The sequence below is a fragment of the Nansenia antarctica genome, assembly GCF_963989245.1.
Source record: "Nansenia antarctica genome assembly, chromosome: 9".
Taxonomy (NCBI): Eukaryota; Metazoa; Chordata; class Actinopteri; order Argentiniformes; family Microstomatidae; genus Nansenia; species Nansenia antarctica.
In genome coordinates, this window is record NC_137679.1 from 17,969,622 (window position 1) to 17,979,535 (window position 9,914).

At 46.0% G+C, this 9,914-nt stretch overlaps 1 pseudogene across 1 annotated transcript in view; it reads left to right on the top strand.

The window, feature by feature from the left end:
• Positions 1–7,271: 7,271 nt before the first annotated feature.
• LOC308165415 (cullin-1-like) overlaps positions 7,272–9,914 on the top strand; it is a 23,941-nt pseudogene continuing 21,298 nt past the window's right edge. Inside the window, exons 1-4 of the transcript in view lie at positions 7,272–7,441; positions 7,850–7,949; positions 9,122–9,286; positions 9,479–9,529. The product of the transcript in view is annotated as a cullin-1-like (transcript). The remainder of the gene's footprint in view (positions 7,442–7,849; positions 7,950–9,121; positions 9,287–9,478; positions 9,530–9,914) is intronic.

Sequence of the window (9,914 nt, forward strand, 5' to 3'; positions counted from 1 at the left end):
ATTAAGTGACACATATTCATAAACAATTAGGAAACACATTTAAGTATAAAGTACTTACACAGATATTAGATTTAAGTTAATACTGCACTGACATACACAAGAGGCAAATCTGTTGTTCTGGGTTGTAGTGGTTTTGTGTGGACGGTTAATACAGTTATATTGGACTAGCATTTGTTTAGCAAATAAGGCAAAATAAGGTGGGTTGTAAGAAGCGTACACCTTATCTAATATAGAATATTGTCAGCATATTGAGCAAGTAGAATGGGGTCAAATTCAACGAAGGTGTTAAAAGATATTAGTGAACCTAGTGGAATGTTGGCTACGTTATCCCCTATGGCTGTAGTGGAAAAAATGAATCCTCTTGTTAGGGAAATTAGCAAAATGTCTACGAAATGGAATAGCCGTTGGGCATACATTGAACAGCCGTGGCCGAAAGAGGGCAGCCTTAATTTACAAATAATTGCAACATTGGAAATACTTATCAATGTGCACAAAGCATATCAAAGAGGAAAGATTAGATCAGAGAAACGCAAGTTAGAGTTAGCTATTTTAGATCTATTTAAGGTAGAGGGACAGAAAATAGCTCAGATGGAACCGGAAAAGAAAAATGAATTGGCCAGAACACTGGAACAGAAATTGAACATTCCATCCACAGACATGTGTCCTGTCTCCAGTCCCCCTCCATATGCTAAGGCACTGGAGGACCATTCCCAGAAGAAGAAGACCAAGAAGGAGCCAAGGGGAAAAGGGGACGACAGGAGTGACGAGGAAGATGACAGCAAAGATGGCCGTGAAGACTCAAGAGATGACGACAGTGCAGATGAAGGCTACCACGCTCAGGTCAGGAAGATGATAGCCACAGCAAAAAGACACCACAGATGGCTGAAGGAGCAACGAGAAAGGGAGGAAGAGGAAGATTGTCATCGAATGTCATCGAATACATTAAAGAACTGTCCAGTGCTGATTCGGGGTAACAAGATAGAATATCATCCTTGGAATCATACAGATCTGTCTGAAGTGATAGAAAAGCTCCCAGTCCTGGAAGATGGTGGCCATTCGTGGACGCGAGAGGTCGACGTGAGACTGACAGGAACGCAGGCCGCGATGGGAGACCTGAAAAGACTCTTAGCCTTTATTGCAGGATTGGATACAATGCAGGAAATATTGATGAAGGCAGGACTTCATAGATATATCAATACATCAGTGTATGATCCAGAGCTCTTCGCAGCAAACAGAGGCAGGCTGTGGAAAGCAATCAGAGAGACTTACCCTACTCACATTCACCCAGACAATATCATTGTGAAGCCACTGGGGGGAGATGAGAATCCCAGGGGTTTTGTTGCCCGTGTGCACTCTCAATGGAGAAGTGTGACAGGGAAAGTCGCTGAAGATAACCCCTTAGAAAAATCCATAATCAGGGAAAAAATACAAGAAGGGCTTCCTACCCCAGTTAAGGATAAGCTAGCAGAAGTGGTGGGGCTACGACACATGAACAAAGCTGTTTATATAGACCACGTAGCTCATCAAGTTGAGTTATATCGAAAGAATATTCAGATACAGAGGACACAAGACGAAGAATCACTCAGAATATTGACTCATGTGCAATTGACTGAAAGCGAGAGGAACATAGAGGGAGTGCAGGCTTTAGCCCCACAGCAACAGCCACCTGGAGTGCAGACTGCTACTTACCAGTCCTACTCACAGGGGCCACGAGGGGGGTATCCTGTTACTTACCAGTCCTACCCACAGGGGCCACAAGGGGGGTATCCATACCCACAAGGGCCACCAGGGGTGCAAGCGGTTCCATACCAGATGTACACACAGCCTGGCCAAGGACCACCACCAGGGGGATGGACAGCAGCAGGGAAGAAGATGCTAGAACCGTGTTACCAATGCGACCAGAATGGACATCTAGCCTGTACCTGCTGCAACAGGCCCCAGGGGGGCGCAGGGGGGAGCCAAGGAGGAGGATATTGGCCTCCTGCTACACCTGCTCCAGGAGTGATGAACCCTTACGGAGGCCCAGCAGCTGGCCTATAGGGGTGCCCGGAAGATCCGAGTGGGAGGTGCCAGCTGGTGGTGACAAAGAAGCCTGAAGGCGCCACGCACCTTCCTATGTCTGGAGAATATGTCAAGACAATCGGATTTGAGGGAATTAAACGGCTGATTCCTACAACTGAGCTTGTAGACTTAGAGTACAAGGGACAGAGAGCAACTCTGTCAACATTTGTGTCAGAACACACGCCAACAGGGCTGCTAGGGAGAGATGCTCTATGCCAATTGAACTGTACAGTAAAATGCACACCTGACGGCTGTCAGGTGACGATGCCATCCGGTGCTCAGATTCCATCGACAGCCAGAGTGATTAAGCATAGAACAGACCTACAAGCTTTGCCTTTAAAGGGAGCTGATATAGAATATTGGGTTGATGGGTCTTTTTACCGGGTAGGAGAAACTTTGTGCGCTGGGTATTCCTTAGTTAAAGCACAGAATTCAAAGTTTATTGTAGAACAGGCTGAGGCAGTTCCTCAGCCTTGCTCGGCTCAGTTGGCTGAGTTGATTGCCCTCACAGAAGCATGCAACTTAGGAACCGGACGGAGAGTGACAGTGTACACCGACTCTGCCTATGCACATAATGTTTGTCATTTTAATGGAGCTGTATGGAGGGGGCGGGGTTTTAAGAGAACTGATGGTACGCCTATACAGCATCACGCACAGATCATGAAGCTGTTACAAGCCATGATGAAGCCAAAGGAATTAGCCATAGTGAAGTGTGCCACACACAGGTCTGACTCATCACATGTCACACAAGGTAACAGGGCTGCAGAAGATGCAGCCAAAGCCATTACAGGAGCAGACAAGGCAGGTAAAGGTCTTCTGGTCACACATGAAAAGCAATTACAGGGCATGGTCACACTTAAGGATTTATTGATGTTACAGAGTAGAGTAACTACGTTAGACAAGAACGTTTGGCTAGCAAGGGGGGCAAGTCAGGATGACACAGGTCTATGGAGGAATCATGAGGGGTTGGTTGTAGCACCCTCAGATTTAATAGGCATGTTAATACGGGAAGCTCATGGATTAGCACATGTGGCTAGGGGGGAGGTAAGACGCAAGATCACCAAGGAATATGGGTTTTGGAGTCCATATTTGATGGAACAGATTGACCATGCTTTAGGTCAATGTGGGGTCTGTTGGAGAAACAACATCAGAGTGGGTACACCAGTGGTGTCTGGGCATATCCCTACCCCAATAGGGCCACGGGTGGTGGACAGGGGGGTGGATGTACAGAGTAGGCAGGATGTTGTGCCAACAGGTGCCGAGGTCCCCAGAGAACCTGAGAAGGAGGAGCTACGACGAGATGCTGTGGTGTTGCCTGAGCCAGTGGCAATGCCAGCGTTACAGCCAGTGATATTACCGGCAATGCCTGAGGCCGAGGGGACAGTGGAAAGCTGTCCAGATGCCAATAAACCAGAAACCAACGAAGCAGAGAGTGTTGACAGTCTGGAGGTCCAGCCTGGGGGTGTCCAAAGCCTGGACACCTGTGCTACTGGGGATGCTGGCGAGTGCCTGCATCATGCTTCAGATGATGCTGAGGGCGACTCCCCAGACCTTGATCAGCGTGGGAGGGGACCAGGCGGCTGCCTGAACCTCAATGACACTGACGGACGACGACCAGTTAGGAAAAGATTAAAGACTATGAATAGGGTAGTGAAGCAGCAGATCAAAGGGAACGACGGGAATGGACAGCAGATGATAGCATGGCTGGAAACGGTCTTAGGGGCATGGGAAACTTATTTTGCTAAGATAGGAGCACCTATTATAGCAGACATGATTTTTGACTTTCTTAGGAGGCAGGGCCTCATTGACTGTTTTTGGAAAATCAGTCACTCAGTCCACGTTAATGAACTTTTCAGAAGACTAGTCCTCACCTGAGGTGAAGATCTATGCATTAATGCATTCCCTTTGTCCTGTGCTTACTGTTGGGGAATTATGTGTTATGATAACTGAATGTCATTATTTGTGTATTGTTTGTTTGTTTCTATATCGTGTGATTGAGGTCAGTTGAGAAGTGATGTGGTGGTTATACAAAGCTAGGAGAGAGGTTCTGTTCCTAGCGCAACGAAAATGGAAGCTCCTGACTATGAAAGTGTTATCAATCTGAGACAGCGGTAAAGGCTGTTCTCCAACTGGGTTCACGTGCTAGTAACCTCTGACCCTGACGCTTCAAGGACAAAGAAAACATCGGTCGTTGGAAGTTTCTGTATTGATTTGTGCATGATGAACTGTGTTTAGTTTAATTGTAATTGTTATTTTCAAGATTCTTTTTATTATTGGTTGTTTTCTATTTTTTGTTTATGATATCTTTGGGGTAGTTTTTCTGTTTGTTGTTGTTTATTTTAAAAAAAAAAAAAAAAAAAAAAAAAATCTTTGGTTTCTTAGCTGCAGTATGTGGGGTTTTGTGTTTTTGTTTTTGTTTTGTGGTCGTTTAGTTTCGGAACACCCTCTGGGTGGTCCGAGGGGAGATGTGTCGTATATTTCTACTAGATAGTATGATAGGGGCCCATATATATGCTGAAGGGGAGTGTTGTGCAATGTTGTGCAAATAGCCCCCTGAGTGTTGTGCAATGGCTCTTGTAATCTGACCAGCCCTCGGACTTAAGGCCATAGTGACATCACAGGGGACGGCCCTCATGACCATCTAGATAAGGTGATAGGCTATGGCCTGTGACTGTATTTGCATATTGTTGATAAATAAGGGTGAGACCCAAGGGGGGGCCTCTTTACCAGCCCATCCCAGCAGAGGAGGACAGACACAAGGCTCCAGCTGTTGGTATGTATACCCTGTTTTTGTACTTTAATTAAATCGTCTTAAACTCAATAACTGTTCTTTGATTCATAACCAATAAGATAAATACACAACATTTTCAATCAATCAATCAATCAAAACATGAACGTCTGACACTAAACAAATAATAACATGGCCGACTCCTGACTGAGCCGGACAGCATAGCAAACGAGATACTGCCACCTAGTGGACAGGCGGTATACCCTTCAGTAAGGTAAGCACTCCCCTTAAAACTGATCTGTTAACTTAACAAGAACATACCAGTTATATTATATTATATTATATTATATTGTTCTAGAAAAGTAATTCGGAAACTGTCAGAGATGTTAGAGAACTTTAGATATTATATATTTTATGTCAATCGTCGAATTTAGCAACAGTTAGCTAGCAGCAGTACGTTAGCCAGCTAGCTCAGACCTGTTTACCTCAGACAACACACCTCTTCATGAGTTTAGAATGATAAGGTTCTATCTCCGTTTAGAATGATAAGGTTCTATCTCCGTTTAGAATGATAAGGTTCTATCTCCGTTTAGAATGATAAGGTTCTATCTCCGTTTAGAATGATAAGGTTCTATCTCCGTTTAGAATGATACGGTTCTATCTCCGTTTAGGGCAGTTCAGAGATATTGAGCGTCAACGTTTTTACATTCCATTATGTTTTGTGTGATGGAACCTTTGTATTTTATGAATTACTAACTCAATTTTAAAAATAACACCACACAGGCATTAATAAACACCTAATGGATCAGATTATGTACAAAAAAAAACTCAATTTTGACAAAAATGGAGATAGAACCTGGAATCTGGAAATAGAATGATAAGGTTCTAAAGTTCAGGACCAGGGATCAGTTGTGTTCAGTTCCTCTGTCCTCCGTGTGCACGCTAACAGTTACCCTAACCCTAACCCTAACCCCAACCCTAACCGACCTTAACACGGGACACAACACCTAGGCTGCGTTCGTCAATTCGCTCTGAGAGCGCCGGAGCGCACACTATAGGGACCACGTCATTTGATTGGACAAGAGGCATTCCGTGAGTGCTGATCAGATTCCCAAAGCGAATTGACGAACGCAGCCGTTACCGTTTATTCAAATGTTGAGAAGCATTTTCCTCTTGAACTACTCCGGACTCACTGACCTGTAATGAAAGTGTCGTTATTATTTACAATAGTTTCTGGCTTGATTGTTTCAGCAAGAATAGAGTTCTTGTAAGAGAATGTGAAACAGTTGGGCTGTTCAAACAACAACAAACAACGCTGCTAGCGGCTAACAGTGGAACATCGCTAGGAACGGGTCATCCCAACCTGCCTCCTGAGAGAACACGTGGACACGGTAAAAACACACTGTACCTACACAGAACTAGATCAACACACACTCCTTGCTTTTGAACATGTCCTAAAACCAGAGGACGTATTTAGTGATCGTTAAACTGTTGTATATTATATCGACTGGGTATTTTAAAACTTTAAAAAAACGAAAACCAGATATTGTTGTTGTCCTATAATTGATTTGCCATTTGTAAGAGAAGATAAATAGAATAACAACCTGAAGGCACTACAACTAGAAATCTGACAGTAAACTCTTTTTTTTCTACAATGCTGAATGCTGCTGTTTAAATTGTTTTAACTGTAAACCAGTTGGTCACTGAGTACTGCAGAGTACTGTTTTTGTTGCTTGAATAAAGGCTGGCAGTCTTTAATAGCCAACTGTTGTTGTGGACTATATACTGGGGAAGTATTTGTTATTATTCAGGAGTAAAACAATAAATACTAATATCGGATTGATATCGGTATCGCAGATACCTGAAGCCCAGGTATCGGTATCGGTAGTGAAAAAATGGAATCGGGACATCCCTATTTTCAACCCTTGTTGAGTCAACGCTTTGTGGGGATGTTTCTATTTGTGTTAGTTTTCTAACTGGGTTTTTCTAACTGTGTGTGTGTGTGTGTGTGTGTGTGTGTGTCGGTTGTGTGTGTGTGTGTCTGTGTGTGTGTGTGTATCTGTCATGTGTGTGTATGTCTGTGTGTGTGTGTGTATCTGTCGTGTGTGTGTATATCTGTCGTGTGTGTGTGTGTGTGTCTGTCGTGTGTGTGTGTGTCCGTGTGTCGTTCCTGTATGTGTCCGTGTGTCTCACAGGTCTCAACGCAGGGTCCCCTCCCCTTCGCCACTTGAAAGGGGTCTTCTGTCTGTCCGAGAGACCACCTCCTCTCCGCTCTGAAGAGGAGACCCCTAAACCCACCTGGTCATCCCCCTCCCTCCCCCCCATCCAACCCCCCAAATGGAGGACTAAAAACCTTTCACAGTTTCAACGCTACACACATCTGAACCGGCCCCCAGCCCCCTGGGTGACAGAGAGAGACCCCCCCTCCCCAGCACAGAGAGACAGACGGACCCCCCCCCCCCCCCCCCTCCCCAGAGAGACGATGTCGTCCAACAAGAACCCCTACAAGTTGATCGGCCTGGTCCAGATCCAGAACCTGAACCAGATCCAGATCCAGAACCTGAACCAGATCCGGCCCGACCTGCGCTCTGGCATCCAGCAGGTGTACACCCGGCAGAGCATGTCCAAGGCCCGCTACATGGAGCTCTACACGTATCCTCCTCTGTGTGTGGGTGGGTGTGTAGTGTGTGTGTGTGTGTGTAGTGTGTGTGTGTGTGTGTGTGGGTGTGTGTGTAGTGGGTAGGAGATGACAGATGGCCATGATGCCTGGTTGCACAAAAAAAGAAAATAGCAGCGATGGTGAAAAGATGAATGCATGTTGGTTTATATCAGGTGGGCACCAGCATTTCCTGTGTGTGTGGGTAGGGAGGGAGGGAGAGGGAGAGAGAGGGAGAGAGAGGGAGAGGGAGAGAGAGGGAGAGAGAGGGAGAGGGAGAGAGAGAGAGAGAGAGAGAGAGAGAGAGAGAGAGAGAGAGAGAGAGAGAGGGGACACACACACACACACAGACGTGTTTGTAGTCCATGCGTCCTGTTGTAACCTTAACCCCCCCCCTCCCCCAGACATGTTTTTAACTACTGTTCCACCGTCCACCAGTCCTTGATGGAGCTCTACAAGCGACTGAAGGAGTTCCTGAAGCGTTACCTCACCAACCTGCTCAAGGTAACCCCCTCACCTCAGAATTTCCCTGTAAATCGTGTTCACACATACCACCGTACCAGGTAAATTCCATGGAATCTAGTGGGAAAGGCTTGTATGTGTGAACGGGGTTTACCTCGCCACCCTGCTCAGGGTAACCAGCCCCTCCCAGACCTGCTCCTGTGGCCCTCTGGTGAACCACGGAATCAATGAACCAATGAATCTATTATTGAAGGGAGGGAGGAAGGAAGGAAGGGATGAATAAATGAACGGAAGGAAGGAGGGAGGGAGGGAGGGAGGGATGTAGGCTACCTATTGATTCCCCATCAGCAGGGTTAGTGTTGAGGGAATAGGAATGGCCTAGGGGTGGTGGATGTAGATATGATATATGATATCTATAAGGGTGGTGGATGTATATGATATATGATATCTATATGGAGGGTGGATGTAGATATGATATATGATATCTATAGGGAGGATGGATGTAGATATGATATATGATATCTATAGGGAGGATGGATGTAGATATGATATAAGATATCTATAGGGAGGGTGGATGTATATGATATATGATATCTCCAGTCCTGTCCCTTCTACTCTGTATAATTATTTAATTATGATTATGTTATGATATGGTTATGTTATGTTATGATTATGTTATGGTTATGTTATGTTATGATTATGTTATGGTTATGTTATGATGATGTTATGGTTATGTTATGATTATGTTATGGTTATATTATGTTATGATGATGTTATGTGTTTCTGTCTGATGCTCTGCTGTACACAGCAGCTCTGTCTGAACCTCCACCACACCTCCACATCTCTGATCAACTAACTCTCCTCCCTCTCTCTTCTCCTCCTCCCTCTCTCTCCTCCTCCCTCTCTCTCCTCCTCCCCATCCTCCACCTCCTCCTCCTCCTCCCCGTTCTCCTCCTCTCCCTCCTCCTCCTCCTCCTCCTCCTCCTCCCCCTCCTCCTCCTCTCCCTCCTCCTCCTCCTCCTCCTCCTCCTCCCCATCCTCCTCCTCCTCCTCCTCCCCCTTCTCCTCCTCTCCCTCCTCCTCCTCCCCATCCTCCTCCTCCTCCCCCTCCTCCTCCTCCCCATCTTCCTCCTCCCCATCCTCCTCCTTCTCCTCCTCCACCTCCTCCTCATCCTCCACCCCCCCCCCCCTCTCCCCCCCCCCCCCTCCTCCAGGATGGAGAGGACCTGATGGATGAGAGTGTGTTGAAGTTCTACACCCAGCAGTGGGAGGACTACCGCTTCTCCAGCAAGGTGCTGAACGGCATCGGTGCCTACCTGAACCGGGGGCATCTACGAGATCGACTCTGTAAGATCACCTCTATCTACGAGATCTACTCTGTAAGATAACCTCTATCTACGAAATCTACTCTGTAAGATAACCTCTATCTATACGGGGGAGGAGGGGAGGAGGAGGGGGAGGAGGAGGAGGAGGGGGAGGAGGGCAGGAATAGGGGGAGGAGGAGGAGGAGAAGGAGGTGGAGGGAAGATGCCTGTACTAGGTGTGTGACTCATGGTGTCCTCTGGTTGCAGTTTGCCCTGGTGATGTGGAGGAAATGCCTCTTTAGACCGCTGAATAAACAAGTAAGTACCGCCACCTAGTGGCCTGGCTCCACATCTCCATAATAATAATAATAATAATAATAATAATAACTAGAAAGGTACAATTTCTGAGGACATTGTGAAGTGTGCTTGCCCCTCACAGCCAGTAGGGGGCAGGTCAGGTGCTTTTGGTTCACCCCCCGGTGAAGACCGCATGTCTCTAGCTATCAAACAAACACTATTAATGTAAAAACTATTAATGTTATGGCTTAGATATTTAGATTTTGAGTGACAGAGTGAGTAGCTGAACGTTTAGATGTAAAATATGTGTATGTGGACTTAAAATTGTAGTCATAACGGAAGTTTACAAAATGTGTGAAAATGTTGAAAAAATTCTCACACATTCTGGCCACTCTGTTTGTGAACA